Below are 21,144 nucleotides of genomic sequence, written 5' to 3' on the forward strand. Positions count from 1 at the left end.
CTGCTATTTAGGTGTTCCTCTCCTCTGTGTGTGTTTGTGTGTCTGTTCATTTATGCTGTGTATATGTGCTGATTGCAGGCTATAAAGGCAGCCAGTATAGTTTCAGACATGCTCATTAGCATACAGAGGACTGGGAGGAATCTACACACTACATACAATATATGCAAAGCACAAAAAGACAACATGTCTTCTCTGCATGTTTGTGTCACTCTCTGTCTTTGATTCTCTCACAAATGAGTATGGATGACTCATTAACTCAGCCACTGCCATGCATCCTTGATTGACTGGCACCGATAGATGGAGCAGGAGGGAACCGTTCCTATACCCTCCCTTGTCATTCTTCCTTCCCCGCTTCCACACACACCCCTCTCTCTCATTCTCCATCTCTCTCTCTCTCTCTCTCCACATTCCTCTATCACATTGCCTCAGCATCTCGGAGCCACCGGCAGCATTATCAGTGAGAGGAGAGACTGAGTTTCCACACGCACACACACACACACACACACACAGAGCAGAGTGGAGAGCCAGCACTGGCGTGCAAACACATTCAAAAAACAAACACTCACGCGCGCACGGGGGAGAAAACGGGAGGTGGACAGAGGCTCCAGCTGTAGCATGTCCACTGGCTGCAGTCAGACATGTAGGAGGAGGAGGTGCTCTGCTCGCTGTTCCATGTCCGCTTCAGTCTTCTAAGCACCTCCCATCCCCCCCGAACGCTCGCTCCCTGGCTCTGCGGTTGCTGAGGGGCTGGCTGGAATGACCCGGGAGAGCGGGAGACACAAGGAGATGCGCTAGACAGGGGCTCGCCGGCGGGGAGGACTCTGTGATCCTTGATCCCTCTTTTTCTCCAAGCTGACAGACACAAGGCAGACCTCTGATCTGCCCCACAGATGCATGCCCATATAGGAGGGCATGGCTGTGTAGACCGAGGGTCTTCATCAAGCACAGTCACAGTGAGAAGGACCACCACAGACACACGCAGGTAAGAGGCAGCACAGCTGGGGCTGCTCTGCTGGATTTCCATCTATATTGATTCAGGAAAATGTAAAGGAATCAGCCATGTGTCGTCTGAGATATTAATTACCTCCTTTGTTTCATTGTCAGCTGTGTGTTCATTTATTGGTGTGATTATTTACTGAGGGTTTTGCTGTGTGCCTTGTTTGTGCTTCTCTGCTGTGCTGCATGGTCATTGATTAGAGGAGAGATGGGTCTGTGGATGTGCGCTGTGGCAGCATGATAATGGAATATGTCTCCTGGAGGACATGGTCTGATATCCATCAGATGTCTGGGGAATGTCAGTGGGAATAAAGAGGGTACAACAGGGAGGAAGCACGGGAGAGGGAAAAAGAGCCTGTCTCTTTCTTTTTTGAGATTGAAAGTCCATGGTATTTCATATAATTTATGTGAGTGCCATATCCTGTGGGCTTCTGCTGTTTTTGTTTGTTTTTTTTTGGGGGGGGGGCATTCAGCTTTCGTTTTCCACTGTGGTTCATCTGTGATTCATATATTCAGCCCACACTTCATATTTGGCCAGTTTTTCAATTTAAGTCGAAAGGGCTGAATTTCACGGTGTGACAGGTTGGCTGAGAGTGCTCAGTGTTGAAGAAATGCCATTGAGGACTTTGCAGAAAGGGAGCTTTCTGTTGCTGTAGTGGGAGAGCAGAGAGAGCCCATGGGTGCTGGTGTGGGGCTATGCTGAGCCAAGTTGGGGTAGAAGCCTGGCCACAAAACTGCGTAATTGGACTGCACAGTTGCACATTGAGAAAACACATGCTGGAGCAAGTTCATACAGAGGACTTGAGCGAAAATTAACGCCAACAGTCATATGATGAAAGATGTAATGTTACTGTTGCTGCTTTGAGACTTTTCTGTGGATGCCCCTGCAGAACAGGGAAAAGGTCAGTTTGCAAATTTTTCCAATTTGAAGATCTCTACCCTTAACTTCCCACTGATGCTCTAATCTTCTAACATGACTCTAAAATGGTTATGGTGCATTTCTTATTCTGTGGATGTCAATGACGGGGACAGTAGCCGCCCCAAAGTGCATTTCAGACATTGGCCCATGGGTGAATGTGCTTATTCAGAGGTGCCTGTGGCTAAGAGAGATGAGCTGTCCAGTGCCGTTGCATGGAGCATACATCACACAATACAGGGTCATGGACCCAGGAGGAATCAACAGAAAGAAAGCCATTACTTAGATGACCAGCCTTCTCTGATCTCATCATATGGCTGGGAAAGTTAGGGAAACACTGGACAGGGGTAAATGGAGAAAATGAGAGTAGAGCACTGATGCAGGCCTGGAGAGAGCACTCTGTCCAACGCCATGATTAATTCTTGTCGCTGTACATTCAGCAAAGGGGAAAAAATATCAATATTTTCTATTCGACAGCTCTTTTCAGAGTGGATGGCGGCTGATTTAGAGGCTGATTTCAGAAGCCATATTGCAACATCTATCTAGATGCCACTCAGTGCAACATTAGCTTGGCTGGCATTTGATGGAGTAGATGTCTGAGGTTGATTGGGTGTTCTTTTGCACTTAATGCATGCGTAGGTTGATTGTGGGAGTTTTCTGTGCAAATAAATGCATACACAGCCATCACTGGGCAGAGGAAAAAAATTCAGATGACTTTTGCTTTAGAAATTACATTTAATTATTTATATTTTTGGTTTTCTAAGTGTATAAAATATGATCAAAGGCTCAGTTTAGCCTGAAATCACTTCTGTGATCATGCTGTACATTGTACTTTCACACACAGCGGCCGTTTTATCTTCTCTGTCGACTTCTGCTTAGTCATTAGAGAGAGCAGAACAGCTCCAAGGTTGTAGGGGTAGAATGAATTAACGCAACTTGTGGTGCAGCCTTTGCCCAAGCAAAGTGCACACACTAGATACCAGTATCTCATAATACAGAGACTGACTGACAAATGGCAAATACCAATCCTGGACATGCCTGCAAAATCCAATCAGCATCAAAATAACAAGGCCTGATGCACATGTAAGAGGAAGCAGTTGGCACGGGCTGACAGCTCTGCAGGGGTACATGAAAACACATTATAAAAACAGACTTGATGCCTGATAAAACCTACAGATTACAGCGATTACAGTGGAGGGCATTTAAATGAGGAGGAAAAACACGCATTATTTCAGTCTTGCAAACACTTTTCACCAGTAGTTAAGCAGAAGTGGATAGCTGTGTTGCAAGAGACGTGAGCGCTCTCATAGACACACATGAATGCACACACTCAAACCAACTGTTTTCCCTGCTGGAGTTGATTTTAAATCTAAGTGCTGATCTCCATCTTCACTCTTGTTAGGCTAAATGATTTCTGTTCTGCTTTTAAGGCTATTTAGGTTTTATTTAGGAGGAGTTAAGGGATAAGGCTTTTGGTTTTGTGTTATTTATTTATTTTTGGACTTATTATTAAGCATTCTCATGAAAAGAACAAAACCACCAATGAATTGATGCAGAAAACTACAGTAGTTCAGTCTACCCAAACACAGTCTGAATTCCATTGTTATACTTGGGCAACATGTCTTTAGTGTACCGGTAATTATATTGAGAGGCTGTTTATTCCTTTTAGCTGTGTAAAAACCACACCCCTATACAAAACCTAAATTGTATCTGCCCAGCAAAGAACTGTGTTCCTGAAAGAATGCAGCCATGGAGTTATTTCAGGGTAAACTACACTGGCCATGTAAATCGTAATGTCACTGTACTGTAAGTGTACGTTCACTGTCATGCAGCTACAGGCTGTGGTTACACAAACAATAGTCATTAATAGAATTTACTTTTTGTGTTTCGGTCATTTGTACTTGATGACAAGAAAAAACAGCATCCATTATTATAAATAATATAATTATTCCTTTATTTATCACAATACAATGGAAGCATGGGAACTCGTCAACCATAGCAGATTTTAGTATCCTGTTTATAATTATTCTCAGCTCCCAATGTATTGAAGCATTGTGTGAAATGTGACAAATCAATGAGCTCTTGGCTTTGTTGTTCTATTGGATTATCAGGTTTGTTTCATCAATCTCTCTCAGGTATCTAATTTACTGGATAAGCCTAAAAACATACACACTCATCGGACATGCACTTTATTAGGTACACCTGTACAGATGAGTGCAACTCAATAGAACAGCTCTGCCATTCCACATTTAACATGTTCAAATTGTTCTGATTTTGGTAGCAACTGACAGTGGCATTGAATTACAATAGGCTAAAAGGTGGTATACTGTGCCACATAATACTGAAAGGTATTTGTTATTTTTGGTCATCCCTAACTGTGCGTTCACACCAAAAGCTTCCAAAGCGTCAAAAACGCTCGAGGGTGGGCGTCAGACAAGACAGCTCCCAAAACGGCAAATATTTTCAGCCGCTTTGGCCGCTCGTCACGTGACTGACGTCAAAGTTCGATCGCGCTGGTCATTGGGGAGCCGAAATACAAAAAAAGGAAAAAAAGGCAGCCGACGGACATCTCTATTCTGACAGGCTGCCGCCGGTTGCCGCTGAACCGCGTCATAGCTAATTACCCTAAAGTTAAACCTGCCTCAACTTCTCGTCTGGTGACGCTTTGGACGCTTTGGAAGCGCGGCGACGCCTGTTGACGCTCTGGACGCTCTGGACGCTCTGGACGCTCAGTGTCGCCGGTCTCTCATTGAAAATGAATTGACTTCCGGCGTTTTTGACGCTTTGGAAGCTTTTGGTGTGAACGCACAGTAAGATGGAGACATAATGGTCGCCCTTGGAAAAGAGATTTGATCTTAATGGGACTAACCTGGCTAGATAATAAAGAAACACTTCCTAATATACTGTAATCCAATACAACAACACCTTTGACCTGTTTACATTCCTAGATAGTTACAACAGTCCTACACACCAAAATGTAACTTATCACCACCATATACGTGAGATTGTCTTTTAGAAAAGGTTGTGAAGTTTTTTTGATAATGAGGTATTTTGAAAAGGACTACGGCCTGATGTTGAACTTTATAATAGAGCCAAATTACCTTTTTGTCATCTCTTACAGCCGAAGGCTAAGTCCTATTACTGATCCAGCAACTCCAGTATTTATTTATTTTATTTCCAAATAAAGACAGAAAAAACAGCAGTTGTCACATAGATAGATCCCTGAGCTGCATGAGGCAACAGTAGCCAAGTAACAAGCAAATTACACTGTGATTTATCATCTCTGTGCAAGAACTGCAATAAGTTTGAGACGTCTGACACAGCTATTCAGAGCTATGCTATGCTATGCTATTGTTACACAAGAAGCGCAAACGCCCATCACGCATAGCTCAGTGTGTAACATAGACTCTGTGGTACAAGAGAGAGATAAATAAAATAAAAAAGTCAGCAGAGAGTTAAAAGTCAGCAGGCTATATGCAGCTGTGCATTGTATGTACACCTGTTTACTGACAGTTCAGCTGAACAATTCCAAAACTAAAACCAAGAATGTTAAAGGTGAAGATATCCAGACAACAGCAACAAGACACAATATATTTTCAGCATAGGAATGGCAGGCAGAACAAAATCACTGCACGCCCTGAATTTAGGAGACTTGCTGTTGCTGCTGTCATGAAAAGGTGTTTTATACAGCCCAGACTTTCTTCTTTGGTGTGGTAAACAGCTGAATGATTCACATACTGAGATGGCCTACTTTGTTCTTGCCTATCAGTACAAGCCACTGATAGACAGATGTATCTGCTGCTGTATCCACAGGTAAATCTGGCCATGGTGGAGGGCACACCTCAGATGTACACTAAAAAAGCATGAGAAAATAAATAACAACAACCACAACAATAAACTGGCAGTGTTACTGCGCTGATAAATATCTGAGTAACAACATGCATATTAATTGGTCTTTTGTGCCAGCACATTTCTGAGAATCACGCTCACACTCTGCAGACAAGCGGTGCAGTGTGAAGTTGTTACTTAACTTGGCCAGGATCCCAAACTATCAGGAAAAACACTTGCAACACATGCAAAAAATAAAACACCCACGCTCAAACGCTGGCTTGTAAGATATGTATGTGTGATGACAGGTTTTCTGCCTCAATGACAGAGAGGTTGTATCCACAACCTAATGTGTGTATATACATACACCAGCCAGGCAAGATTAGTTGGCTACTTGGTTGGCCAGTCAGCCCAACAACTGATGGACACGTTTCCATGAATATTTGGTACACACATCCATTTGCTCTTACAACGATACTGTAGTTTGGGTTATTTGACATAGATTTGGCTTGGTGCTGCCAGTTTAGAGAAGTAGATACAGAGGCTGAGCAATGTATTGTGGTGAACGGGGGAATAACAGAAATAATGTGCTTCACCTACTTTAAAAAATGAACAGTGAAAAGCCAACATCAGTTGAAGTATGCACTTTATTTTGAATATTTTAACATTTATTAATATTTACACTACTGTATTCCACACACACAAGCGCACTTACACAAGCGCACTTTCCAACTCAAACAGCTGATCTGTGGTGCAATACAGTGAGTGACATGGGTTCTTCTTCTTTTACTGTGTTTCAATGATAAAGAAGATACAGCATACAACTTAGTGTACATTTATACACAGCTAAAACAATGTGTATAATATACCCTTCAAGGGTGAACTGAAGTGCCTAACTTTTTTCTACCACCACCATGACGTCAAAGCGTTCATCTTATATTTATTTACAATAGATTAGAATGAAAATAAAACCCAAAACATTCTCAGACACTGAACCTGTACATTTTTTTGCAGTGAGAATCATTCGACTGAAACATGTGATTTTGTGTTTGTATATTACAGATATTGCAACACTTTGCTGGATGTTGAAAGTTAAGTTCAACCTCTGTGCCAGACAACCTTATGTTTTGTTTTTGTTTTTGTTTTTGTTTTTTTTTGGGGGGGGGGGGGGGTTGCAAGAGCTCTCTGCGTTGAGTCTTCTGCTGTCTTGATGCAATGGCCTGAGGCTTCCTTGTCAATCTGAACCAACACATCATCTAAATTAAACAAGATTCATTGTTAATTCTGACCCTCTACAGCCACAGATGAAATCATCTACTGTCCTTCCCTGTACTACAAATCGCTACCATTAAAATAAATCAGTTTGTGATATGTTTTGTTAGCATTAGGCATTGAAACAACTTTGAATAAGTGAGTACTTTGTTAAAGCGCCTGTTGTCATCACAGTTAAAATGATAACGGCTTGGTTGAGACTGACAGACAGTCATGGTCATGCAGGTGAAATGGGAAATCAACAGCCTGACTTTTTGCCTTTTGGTCCCGTTATAATTACTACAGCCACTGGAGGCTTTAGTAAACATATGTTGTTTTGGGGCCGTTACTGAAATGACTGATGCTGTTGTTTGTGTTTGGTGGAGAGTGTCTCTAAACACAGCCAAGGTCTTGTTCCTCATCAAACCTTCACTCCCCGATTTTGGCGCTGTGAATGCTGTAGCACTTTACACTTTAACTGTTAAGACATGGCGAGGGAGGGAATTGGTTGAATGAATTAACATAAAAAATCATGTAACAAAATCCCACTGCAGCTTCAAAAGCTCTCAGGCAAAAAAAAAAAATGGAGAACTCAGATCTGTGGTAGAGTCACAAATGCAGCTTGAAAATGCTTGGGGTCATGGATCATTTGAGAGATGTGCTAGTCTTTGGGGAGAATATTTGCATTCTCTGTCACACACACACACACACACACACACACATTCCTCATTTTGCATGGTTTGTACACAAACACACATATACACAAGTTAAAGCACAATCATTACTGCTAGGACCATGCTGATGACTTTCTGTGTGTTTCACAGGGTACAAACATAGCCCAAGGCTCTGAAGCTAATTACATTATTAACTGTGGTTTCGTGTTGCCTTTTCTGTCACAGTGGTGCTGCAAAGGCTGCCTCAGAATATCTATACGGTAGCATTTCATGGTTGGGATCACAAAAATCCCACCTAGTCCACCTGAGCGTGCAACCGAGTGTGTGTTAGTGTGTTTCTGCACAAGTCTTCCTGCTACCACGTAGAAGACAGATGACCGCAGTGTTTTCCAGGCTCTATTTCTTCTGTGGACATTATCTCATTAGGTTTGGTCTTCTGCACATTTCATTTGTCAAGGGCAGAAAATCAAAGATTTTAAATGTTCTATAGATTTGTGTTCTGTAGAAGCGAAAGAAAAAAAGAAAAAAAACTCCATTTCGCAGGTGAGGACAGTTTTAGAAAAATAGCCAGAGGGGGGAGTGGTGGGCAGAAATGGTGTTACTGCTGGAAATGACTGAGTTAGACTAACTGTAGGACCGGAGAGCCATCAGGAGTCTTTTTTGTAGTCCACACTCTATGTCCACACAAGTGGAAATCCAGAATGAACTAAATCTTTCAGCACAGTAGGTCTTTCACCATAGAAACGGGAAAAGGTATTTGAAAACAGATATATTTATTTAATATTTCAAAAGGATTTAATGGATTTCTTTTACTCTCCCTCTGTCTCTTTCACTCTCCACCAGCCTGACCGCCCCACCTCTCTACTTCACTGCTCTTCTTCTGTTGTTCCTTCCTCTTCTTGAAATCTGGTTCGCATGGCATATTAGCACAATGTTGAGATGGTGCATGGTCATAAAACAACAATATCAATCTTAGCAGCTTTAACCTTTTTAAGTAAATTGATTTTATAACCTTTGATTTTATACCTTTACTTCAGTAAAAAAGGTTTACATTTTGAAGTTTGCATTTTGTTTTGTTTTTTCCCTAAAAACCAAGCAAGATGTCATCTAAGCCTTAAATGGTCTGTATTTATATAGGAGCGGCAGTGGCTCAGGTGGTAGAGCGGGTCGTCCAATGATCAGAGGGTTGGCGGTTCAAATGTGAATGGGTGAATGCGATGTGTACTGTAAAGCGCTTTGGGTATTGTTCAGATATAGTAAAGCGCTATATAAATACAGACCATTTACCGGCTAAGCCTTACAGTAAGACTAATAACACCAACTAATCATTTTTCTCACTCTTTGTCCTCTCCATTATGCCATGTGCATCGCATTCTCAAATTTGGGTAGATAGGTGAACCATCTGTCTCAAGATAAGATGCAGAAAATTATATAGAAAATGTGGGAGCAAGATGCAATACCTTGAATCAAAGAAACAGATGGAGACAAGAGAAAAGATGAACATAAAGATGTGGACTTGAAGATGATTGATCGTCTTAATATTTTTCCCCACCTGCTGAGGAGAAAGCAATCTGCCATAGAACAGAGTATTACCACACTTTCTATTATTTAAATACAGAACAATGCTATGAAGTGACGTTAGTTGAATCCATTTCAGTCATTTAAATAGAAGAGCAGTGATCTGTCTTTGCAGTTGATGCACAACTCCAGACAAAACCTCCCCAGTATTGGAGAAAGTCAGAAATAAAGTAATGTGTTTATTTATGTAATATTTGAATTGATTGTTTTGTGTGTCTGTGTGTGATAAACTATAGCTAACATACAGTAACTTGTCAGTGCCGGCTGCAGCTGCTGACACAACGATGTGTTTTTGTAAGGCTGGGTCCCAGGGCATGGATACAATTTTAATTTGGGGGGTGCACGCACACACGCATATGGGCAACGATTCAAACTTTCATGTGAATGAAGCCTCTGATATTACAATCCGTCTAGTTGACGTGACCCAGGCAGAACGACCAATTTAGGCCTGATTCCAATCCGAGCCCTCACGGACTCACTGATCTAAGCTGCGTTCACACCAGTTACATATTAAGTCAATGCAAACGGGCGACTGAGCGAAAAATTGCTCAGGCAAAAAATCGCTGGGGCTCCGAGCGACAGCGACAGACCGATTTTTCGAGATGAGAAATCCCAACTCTCTGGCTGTCAGTCGCTTGTCGCTCAGCGCTGATTGGCTGATGATGACAACTACTAAAATCATAGAAATGTAATACAACTCTACCGGTCCGGCAGAGCAAAGACGGCTTGACGTTGTACGGAGCTTGTGGGACTTCCACAACAGGTAAACGGCGGTAACAGGTACAATGTCAGTCATGCTGGACCAATACAAACAGGAAGAAAAGAGTGACTCTGAGCGAGGTGAAATTCACTGGAATCACTTATATGACGTCATCAGAGCGATCTGTTGAATTGTGCCAAACTGACGAGCGACTGCAGCTGAGTGACAGAGCGATTTTTTTGGGTGACACGAGCGACAGCGACAAAAATAAAAGGTCCGGGGTGAACGCACCTTTAGAGGTGCGTGAGTGTGTGAGGGCTGTACCACTGTCCGATCATCAAGTCAGTGAGTCAGTGAATGAGTCCTTTCTGCCCCCTTAACGTAAGTCAGCACCGATGCTGCCTTAGTGTAAGGAAATTACCCACAGTTCATAGCGCGTGAAGTCAAATACATGGGACGCCGTCGGAAGGCGAGTGTTGAAAAAAAAGTAAACAAACAAACGTAGATGGAGAGTGGCTTTTTTGCTGTCATGCAACACACACACACAAATCTGTCCTTACTTCAGGCATGACCCAAGGTTTAAGAAGCCTCTTCTGACATACTTCAACTGTCTCATAGGTGGTGGCACTGAGGACACAATCGCTAATAATGACTATCAGTGAATGTGGGCCATTTGCTAACAAGCTGTCAGAAACTAAATCGTTTCACTATTGTACCAGATATAGCTCTGTGAAGTGGAACCACCACACCAGCTCCTCCAGACTGCAGAGGCCTCGCTGTTTGACTCACAAGACATCACTTTTAATAAAATTGTAGAAGTCTGGAATTAATTTAATATTTCTTTTTGTCTGGTTTTGTTGCACAAGATGGCAAGCCTTCTACTTGTTCATAAGATAGAGATCTGTTTTCAGAAGATCAAACAGATAAACTGTTATATAAACAGCAACATGCATGACGATGAGCAGAGGAGTTTCACAGCAGATTTTTAACAATATAACCCATCGCTTGTGCACAAAATTCAACCACTTATGATATAGCATCATCATCTTATTTTTTCACATTTTCTTTTCCTTCTTGGATAGTGTTTTATTGGTCTTCGCACTACAGCAAACTACACTCACTGCACAACAAATAGAGATAAATAAATGTGGTGTCACACTACGTATGGAAATTTGAGAACTGATCAACTACACTTACACCTTCCTTGATCAGAGTCCCATACATAGACAGTGATGCATATCTTTCATAATGATTATCATACCAATACCAACCACAGCAATCTGACAAGAAAGGACGCAGAGAGAGGAGAGAGAGGTCGACAAAACATACACTTCATCGTTCAAGTTACAACTGGTAAAATCAATTTTCTTATTAGTTTAGAGGAAGATAGCACATGACTTCACATTATATTGCAAATCTGTATTTGATTAATGGCACCCTGGGCTTACTGTGTTACCACTCTATGAATGAGTGTGATGCAACAATACTGCAGTCAGGCCTGCATTTTTCTTGCCTTAAGATGCATTGTTTTCAATTATTATTATTTATTTTTTACAGTAATTCTTTTTGCACCGCTTACTAATGAAAACTATGTTTGACCCCTGCATCACCAGTGTGCTGTAATTACATTCACACTCAGGACCAGTTTACTCAGTCATTCAAATAAAACAGACTGCAGCAACATTTCCAATAATAACAAGGTTTACTCTAGTATCACTGTGATTAGTTTCAAATGTAATGATTAAAACTGGATTCGTTCTATTGTGTCTATAATTTGCCAACTGACGAAACAAATATTGTCATTATGTTCATATTTAACGAGTGCAATGCAACGAGACAAAACAGACCATTTTTTAATGAGTGCCTTCAGGATTTCTGGCAAAATATTAATTCTGACTCTAATAAATGAAAAGTAAAAGCAAGGATATACTGCTCCGCCTGTCAATGATGCACAACTCTGAAATATTATTTTTACTACGTCTGACAGTGAACTTCGTTGCCTCGGAAGAAAGCAGCTAATGAGAGGAAAAACTGAGGAAATCTCTCCTGGTATACATGATTTGTTGAAGTAAATAAGTCTGAGGATTCATCTCAAACTCGTGCTTTGTCTTTCTGTGGAGATTTGGGAGGGATGTGATGTTCTTTGATGTGTGAGCTGCTCCCTCCCTGAAGCAGTGCAAACCAAAGATAAAACCTTCCCTTATGATATAGAGCTTCACTTCAAAGGTGTGAGAGTAAAACACTTAGATATACTGTCAGTGTTTACAGGTGCATGTGTGTCTAACTATGTTGCTAAAATAAATAAAAAAGTGTGTAAATTGATTTTGCCCTTGAGATAATCATTTTAGAAATGAAGTTCAAGAAACCTGGCAGAGGCAACTGTACAGGTTTCTGGTTATAAAAGGTTACAAAAGGACAGCACCACAGCGCCACTGGAAAATGTGAATATGCACAAAGTGCACATTACGGATGACTCCCATAACCTACTAGGGCTGTTAGATTTTGCCCAAAAATAAAATCACGATTTTCGTCTCTCAAAATCGATTGCCAATTATGATTACAATTTTTTGTGAAATGACAAAAAGCAAAGAAATTATTTCAAATATGCTATTTTTATTGAACATTTTGCAAACAATTTCTCCATTGAGATGAAAGCGTTGAAGCCATACAATTTCCACACAAAGGCCTTGCTCTTGCAAGCATGACATCCAACACGAGAATCAAACTTTAAAAACACACCGGCAACACTGGCCACTGATCTGTACTGAGACTGTTGTTCTTTCTTTCAAATGGCTGCTGTGTAGAAAACCACACGGTCAAGTAGTGTCGAGCCGAGTAGAGCTGTAACCGTGTAATGGAAAAGGCCATTGGTCTTTTTGGCAACGAAATCCTCTCTGGCCTTAGCGAACGCCGACATGTTTGTTTACAGTGTGTGGGGAGAGCGCGATCAGAGGATGGAGGCGGAAGTCACTACGGCAACACAGCCCTGATACATGAACGGGGGGGGCTGTACTGTAATTAGCCTTGTTAAAGCAAAGACGGTGTATTTGGTTCAAATGAAAAATTGTTTTTTATGATTTACACGATTTTAACATTGTCCTAACTAAATGACCCAATTACGATTTAAAACCGATTAATCGAACTCGCCTACTGCCTACCGATACTTTGTTGAAGATTTCAAAGAATATATAAATCTAGCCCTGCTACATGAGCACACACACACGGGTTTTGGCAGCAGTATCTTGGTGTCTTGATCTTCATGTCATTGTGAGATTTTATGCTATTCCAGTGTTTCCCCTACAGTGTATTTGCCCCCACCCACCCAAGACAAAAAAGCTAGGGGAAACACTGAAACCTGACCTCTGTCTTTCACTGACCTTAACCTAGTGCTGTGAGAGTGAAAACATGATGATAATGCTGGAGTTACTACATGGAACATACTGAAAGATCACATTTTGTCTGAAAACAAAGACATTTTTGTGAAATATAATTTTGATGTGTTCTGTACAAATATATCTACAACTTGAAAAATAAAATGCACGAAAAAGCAATCAGATCACAATTACCTTCATTTGAAAATATTTGTTGTTGCAAATTAGCTGCACTTAAATTTAATCTCTACAAGAGGCTTGGTGTGGTCATGCTCTACGTGTGCTGAACTGTAATTAGGAACAATCTCTCTCTCACACACACACACTCACAATCATTTATTTAAATATGAAAAAGTCAACGTGTATTTCATGCAATGTGGCATGAATTCCAGTCATGCTTCATACACGCATGCAACTGTGTGGACTGGGTTTTTGTGTGTCTTGTGTTGTGTTTCAATATTCATATTGAATTGGCAGTGTAACATGCAAAATGTGCTGTTTAAAAGCCGACTATGTGACTGGGGAAGAGAGGTAGAGCTGGAAACAAACCTCCTGTCCTCCCACGGACAGAACAGCTTTTATCTTTCTCTGTATTTGGGTCTTTGTGCTTGCTTTTCTCACTTGTTTGAAGTGGGCGGGGCTTAGCTGCGGGGAAAAAAGGAGCTGTCTCCTAAATTTCTAAGAACCAATCAGAGGGGAGTAACATGAGCGTCAAAATATGATGACACTTGTGAGGCTGTCAGTGAAATCTGTCCAAACCACACCCACACACATTCCTGGGGATACAGGTTTTTCTGAATATTTAATACTGTAGTATTTAATACTGTGTAGCCAAAATGCCATAACCTTTAAAATCTTATCTGATTGCTCTGCCAGCTGTATCCTGCGCTCCTATGTAGCAGGTTATACATTATGGCGCAGAGCAGATGGTAATGTGGAATCAGTATTCTGCTAACTCAGTCGAGACAGGCAGTGTAATCGTCCTGCAGATTATGATGCTTTCTTGCATAAAACTCTGCAAGACTCCACTGTCAACACAACATATCTATGTACAAACATCAGTGACAACCTCAACAAAAACTCCTGATTCGTAGTCAAATTCAACTGTGTCACTCTCTGTTTGAATCAAGCCAAGTGCTTGTGTAACTGAACTGTTCTGAAATTCTCAGACAGGGTTTATATTCAGCTACAGACTGTTTCGGGGGTTGTACAGTAGCTTTCAGCCCACAGGTCTGTTCGTGACGCGTGCACACCACATGCTGTGTGCACCTTGTGTGTATCTACAGTATGTGTCTGCGCACTCATGAACATACCAAGCTTGAGCAGCCTACAAGGAGATATTACTGAGAGAGACTCTTCCCAAACCCCTTTCCCATGCACAAGCACACATTCAATCCTCCACACAAAGCTGTGGCACCGATATCATGACTGTGTGGGGGTACACTCATTCTCTTCAGAGAGGACTAATTTAAAATTTTAATGGATTCAGACTCCTTGAAGTGGCTTTATTGAATGCTTCTAACCCCTCACCCCTCCCACCTCTACATTTCTATAACCCTGGGGGAAGGATGCAGCCCAATATGAACATTTCATGTAATTGGACAGGCTAAAAGTGGTATTATGCAGAACTTGTCCTCACGCAAATAGCATGCTGTCATGCATGAATAACTGATTTAATGAAACCTCAGTGTTGTCTCTCCTTTCCTCTCAAAACTTTGAATAGGGTAATATGTAACAGACTCATGGCAGGATGTCTAAGGTATTCCCCTGCACAATCAATCTGTCAACAAAAAGCTACTAATCATCTGACGGGTGCAGAGGAGACATTTCGATTTAATCTCATCTAACCATTTTCTGATGAAATTTCTAACTCTGATCTGTTACAAAACTGCAACTTATTGCAAAGGGATACATTAATAATCACTGCAAGTTCCCTATGGTACTAAAATAATTTGTTACAGTTCGATAAAAAAAAAAAAATGCTGATCACTTATCTGTTTGATCACAGTGATTATCATGTTGTGAAGCAATGAGAGGGCAGCTATAGGAAAATCAATATGAATCATTATCAAAAATACACACTGATAATGACAAGAACATATTTGTGCATTAATGCAGAGTCACAATACCAGAATTTCACTGGTCGAAACCCAAAACTATGGTAATAATCAAAAAACAGACCCCAAGTGCTTTTAAAACTTATACTTAAAATATTAAATATCAAAAATACTCTTTCACTGAAGCCCATCATGCTGAATTTAAAGTGCCGGCTGCAACATGAAGTTAAGAACAGAGTTAAAATGGTAAATATGGCTCAACACAGACAGAAAGTCATGCTGTCATTACTTGTGTCCTTAGTTCAATAACAAAAATGTTGTTCTCATTAATTCACTTTTAGCAGGGTTTTTTCTGCATTATAAATTTTGAGGCGGCCACCGCGCCTGAATCTTGATTGAAAATCAATGCAGTTCTATAGAAGTTCAGTGGCGCTGTTTTCAACTCGGTTCAACTCGACCGCAGCAGAAGGGGTGCGTTTGATTTCAACTCCGGGCCGGGCCGCAAGATAGTGCTGCACGATTAATCGAATAGCAATCTCGATGTTACGCCGTGCAATTACGTAATCACACGAAAGAGTGCGATTGGCGATTTAAAATACATAAATGTGCGGCCCCGTGAGCCTGTAAACGGGACCATCTCTCCTGTAGTGTGTGGAGTGCAGCCGCTAATGTGAGCAGCATAGCAGACTCCGTCGGTAGTCATGTGACCAGCAGGTCTGATCACGTGACGACCCGATCTGGTCACGTGACTACCTTTGTAGCGTTACAGGGGGCAAACTGTGTTTTCCTCCGCAACAGGTGCGGTGCGTTTAAAAAAAAACGACTTTGTGTTTGTTTGTTGGGGCGAACAACCAGAAAGCTCCGGTGTTTGGTTTTCTTTTAACTGTCTTTTTTTTTTTTTTTACGGTATCAACCACACTCATTTGCCGTCTCCTCTCTTCTCCTCCATTGTGTGTGTGTTACCAGTGTGAGAGGCACCTGTGTGCTGTGTGAGAGGAGGGAGGGGGGAAGAATGCATTGTAATAAATGATGGCAACAGTAGACTATGAAACTGCTTGTGTGTCAAAGACACCAGAGGCTACGAAGCAGGATTTGAGCTTATCCAGGTAACTTAAGGGTTAACTCTGGGCCTTCCGTACTACGACGGTGGTTCACTTCTTACCGGGATAAATCTCCATGGTAAGATGCTGAACGACTAACCTGGTCCGGAGCAGGTTATGTTCTCTTGGAAAATGACAGGACAGTGAGCGCACGACATGGTTCAATCATCTGACAGAGGTTTGTCAGTTTGTCGCTCCCTGAACACTCAGGATCCTCTCACGATCAGCGCTCCGAGTTTTTTTTGTTTGTTTTTTTGACACTAGTGTATGTGAGATATTCACACACCTAACTATACACGAAAATTACATGTGAGCAACAGGCCAGTTTAGAGGAATATAATGTGAGCCAGTGATTTTATTTAATTTTAATCCCATGAACTACTGTATAAGCATTGTCACGCAGCAATATGGGACTCCACCCCCCTCCACCCCTGCTGCCGCCTCAGCCGAAATTTTAGCCAGGAAAAACCCTGCTTTAGGCTGTTTTTACACAAACTGGTGTGAAAATTATACATTGTTTCATTTTACAGCTAGTATGGTTCCCGTTGTCACACGTTGTTTTTACTCTGGCCCAAACGCCGCACCGCTGGCAGAGTGTCTTGTTTGCATGACGACTGACCAGGAAAATACATGTGGTACATCATGTTGTACATCATGCGCATATACTGTCCGCTACTTGCGGTACTGAAAGAGGAGCAGGTTTAACTAGCAAAGATGTATGTGTGTTGGCAGCGGCTTGGTGCCAAAGTATCAGTTCTCTCGATAACCTTACTTTTACTTGGCAGAAGAAGCATAAACATTATAAACATTATTGCCCTCCTACATACTTAAAGGTTTTCAGAAGGTTTTACCAAAACCAGGCAACCAAGCATGTGTAAAAATGTATTCAAAAGTTAATCCGAAGTTAGTTCTATTCAAGTTATTATTCAGTCATTATTTAATTCATTTATTTAATCAATATTTAAGCGGTGGAAATCAATCTGGTGTGAGCATGAGACTCTAAAGCAGCGGTACTCAATAGGCGGCCCGCGGGCCGCATCCGGCCCGCCGAACCTTCCAATCAGACCCGCGACTGAGTTCTACTAGTTTACATATTACTGTATACTGTATTTCTCGGGCTCCGTGCGCCTGTAAGTCAAAGCGCTGGGACATGGAAACACTTACAGAGCGTTTGTGTGTGCCTGTGAGGCCCTGCACTGGGATACAGAAACGCCAACGAACCCAAATCACCATGCGTGAAAATTTGGGGAGCGGGCTGGACTGCAGGGTTTTCTCTGCCTGTATGCAGAGACCATGGGTGATTTTCACCGCCGTCTTGGTTCACCTGTGTGTGCATCATGCATGGGGGGCCGTTCAGATGAAGCGTCTTTTGCGCGTGCTTTTTTTTTTTTATTTACAGGTTTATTTGAAATGGGACCTCACATATTCATGAACATACAAGAAAACACAACATTTAATTGCAGTAAATATGTCGGATTTAGCTGGGAGCTAATTTCCATCCGTAGTCCCAAATCACAGCTCAAACCCATTCAATGTAGCCGCGCGTCATGCACGCTCACAACTCAAAAGCCGTAGCCGCGCGCATTTGATGAGACGCGATTGTTTTTCCGTGCACGTCTGCGGCGCACACCTGCACGACCTGCTTCTCCCCCGCTGTTGTGTCCCGGTTCCATCGGCCTGTGTCTCTCCTACTGTTTCCCACTGAGCTCTGCCTCGTTTGAAAGGTGAAGGAAGCCCGTGTGTGGAAAGACGTCGCCTCCGAGATGTAGAATGTGTGTTATAGAAGAAAAACACACATTTCAGGACCAATGACTTGTATCCTCAGAACGGAGTCAGACATGTCCTGTGATGGTCAGGTCATATTTAAGCTGAAAATCACAGGGCATGTCTGAGGATACAAGTCAGCAGTGTAAAGCCCCAGCATGATATGTAAATGATGATATGATAATGTCAAGATTTTTCATTTTATATCATACAAAACACCATGAAGTGTATAAATAAAAATTATGTGCTTACAAGTAAAATAAAAATATTTAAATTATTAGACGAAAAAGGTGAATTTAATTTCAATCTAGGCCTATTTGAATGTGCGGCCCCCAAGGTGTCTGTTAAGAAAAATTCTGGCCCTTCGACAAATGTATTTGAGTACCCCTGCTCTAAAGCAAACTGTTCCACTCCCCATCACACTCCACCCAGCTCATCCTTGTCATACCAGAGTGTTTAATGAGACTGACTCATGTGACAGCACCTTCCTACATAAAGGTAACATGCAGCAGCTTTAACTTGAAGCTTTGTCAGCCCATATTAGAGATGAAAAGCTCCTTTTCCATAGCTACAGTCTCATTATAGAATTCCCTCTTCGCATTTTTGTTTCTTTGCTGAGCTGCAGTGGAAGTTTTGTATCACAAAGACCGTAACTTAATTAGCTCTGACTGTCTTTTAGTCTTTTAGTAACTTCGGATACACTTTGGAAAGTATTTTTGCACAAATTTGACTTTACGGTTACTGTGGATATTTTTGTCCTCCCCAGAAACGGTGTCGTTTTCCTGTCTTCTTCTTGTCTTCAACTCAGACTTTTCTAGTGCACCACTCAACAGTGTTAGTAAGTAAGTGGTAAAAAATATCTTTAATCCCACGCTTCATATTAGATCTAACTTAAGGTGATGTCTACCGGTAGTTTAATATCAGCCCGATCTGAAGTCCTAACTCAAAACCTAACCCCAAGACCAGAAATGAAATTTCCTTATCTTACTGTTGTTGTGAGGACATTTGGCCTCACAGCAAATGGACCTGGAAATAGGCACACACACAAACACACGCACACCAGCACCCAGACTGAGTCATGCAGGAATTAAGAGTCATCGTCCTCTGATATCTTCTCCCTCCTGACATTAGCTGATGGTTCCTGCCTGCTTGGATGTCTTTTAGGTTGATATATATGAACTGAATCCCCATTGATCTTGTCCAGAAATTTTACAGCCTCTAACCGAAAGTGGTTTGCGTAGCTGAGGGCCACTGTTGAGATGAAGCTCTCGTCTGGTTAATTAATGGTCTGCAGGTAATGTGGGCGTCCACATCTGCAGCATCCGTGGAGTATGCTCTCTGGAGAAGGATCGGCCCGTAATGAAGGGCACTTAGACCACCTGCCAGGAGACCGCAGCCATGATTTAAAGTCACCAAGTTTCCTTGGACTAGAACGGATTCAACACAGCTGCGTTGCCGACACGTTGCGCTGCAGTAAATCCACAGTTTGCAACATATGCTTCGTCTATATCAGTATTCAAACAGCACGCAAACAGAAGACAAATTTCTCTATAATCTCTGTCGATGATGATGTATCTTTCCATGAGGAGTGGTAAATTCGCTTTGCCCAGCATGTTTCCATCCAGCGACTGTCTCCAAGGTGAAAAGTCTGGATTCAGACAAATCCTTTGCTAATGGCCTGTCGCTCCTCTTGGGAATACAGTAAACACTAGCTCTGTAAATTATATTCCAGAGTGCGTCTTCCTGACAAATATGCTGACACACAGCACAACAAATATAGAACATGAATAATGCACTTATTAATGAAAGAAAAAAGTCAAAATAAGACAATATTCATGCCAAAAGCCTGCAGGGATATGTGTAAATCAAGAGTGGATTTCAATGAGTGAACTGTGATCAGTTTTTAGAGTTCGCAGCAGCAACAACCAGGGGGGTGCTCCATCTAATTTTGGCTAAAGCACATTTATTCAGCATTATACAGGCGTACCTGCTGATGTGCATGCTTACGTCTGTTTACAAGGAAACACAATAGAATTTATTGTGAATTTTGTCAGGGAATGAAGCCAGAAAGAGTCAGTGAGGGTGTCAGTAGCACACTGTATGGAGAACTGTTATGGAGATGGTTTTTTTCACGGATTACAATTGTAAATTGTGCATGAATATGTCTTCCGACTAACATTCATCTGAAGGTGAAAAATGGCTATGGCCTAGTGTCTGTAACTGTAAGCCTCAGTGCTGAAAACGCTGCAGCCTGATAAATATAGTAAGGCTTAGCGACACATAAAGTGTTGTGTCAGCTTTTGTCATCTTTGTCACAGTGTGTGCCCAAGTCAACATCTGATTATATTGTTTTTATATGTTTATCGTGTCTGCCAGCCAACTTGGATGGAAAATATGCTAATTTCACCCCAGTTTCTCTGGGAGTTATTCTGTCTCTATTGACACATCTCTTTAAGATTTGTATGGCTGAATTCGGATAAAGACATGAGTCCATTCTTGTCCCCAAATATCAGCCAATAAGATATTGGAGATTAATTTCATAAATCCACTTCCCAATCTATTTGTTCACTTGTACAATGAAGCACATTCATAGATCACAGTTTTTTGCAATTTGCAAAACTACTAGCCTAAATGGAAATTGGTGCCAGATAAATTTCTCGTTTGACCTTTAAGTCATTGAGTATTATGGAAACTGCAGTCTTGTGGTTTAGATTCTACCAAGTGGCCGCTGCTGGCTAACTCAATGAAACAGAGGAACAATGAACTATGATGAGTTCCTCATCACTGCCATGAACCTGTAAAATGCCCAGGATGATCAGCTGATGATGCCTGAAAATGGAGAAGTTCTTTAAACTGTTGATAACTGGGTTGGATGGTAATGATAGTTTAGACCAGTGATTCTTAACCAT

At 41.6% G+C, this 21,144-nt stretch overlaps 1 protein-coding gene across 6 annotated transcripts in view; it reads left to right on the forward strand.

Annotated features, from left to right (window-relative positions):
* Positions 1-460: 460 nt before the first annotated feature.
* The window catches only part of frmpd3 (FERM and PDZ domain containing 3), a 90,695-nt gene continuing 70,011 nt past the window's right edge, over positions 461-21,144 (forward strand). For 2 of the 6 annotated variants that reach the window (XM_085790073.1, XM_085790078.1), the window contains exon 1: positions 580-982. The gene's annotated coding sequence lies outside the window, so the exon portion shown is untranslated. Of the gene's footprint in view, positions 983-21,144 lie in introns of all 6 variants that reach the window. The other 4 variants (XM_085790074.1, XM_085790079.1, XM_085790077.1 and 1 more) reach the window with 3 other exon arrangements.

The sequence above is a fragment of the Trachurus japonicus genome, chromosome 10 (assembly GCF_045865225.1).
Source record: "Trachurus japonicus isolate A0001 chromosome 10, Traja_1.0".
NCBI lineage: Eukaryota > Metazoa > Chordata > Actinopteri > Carangiformes > Carangidae > Trachurus > Trachurus japonicus.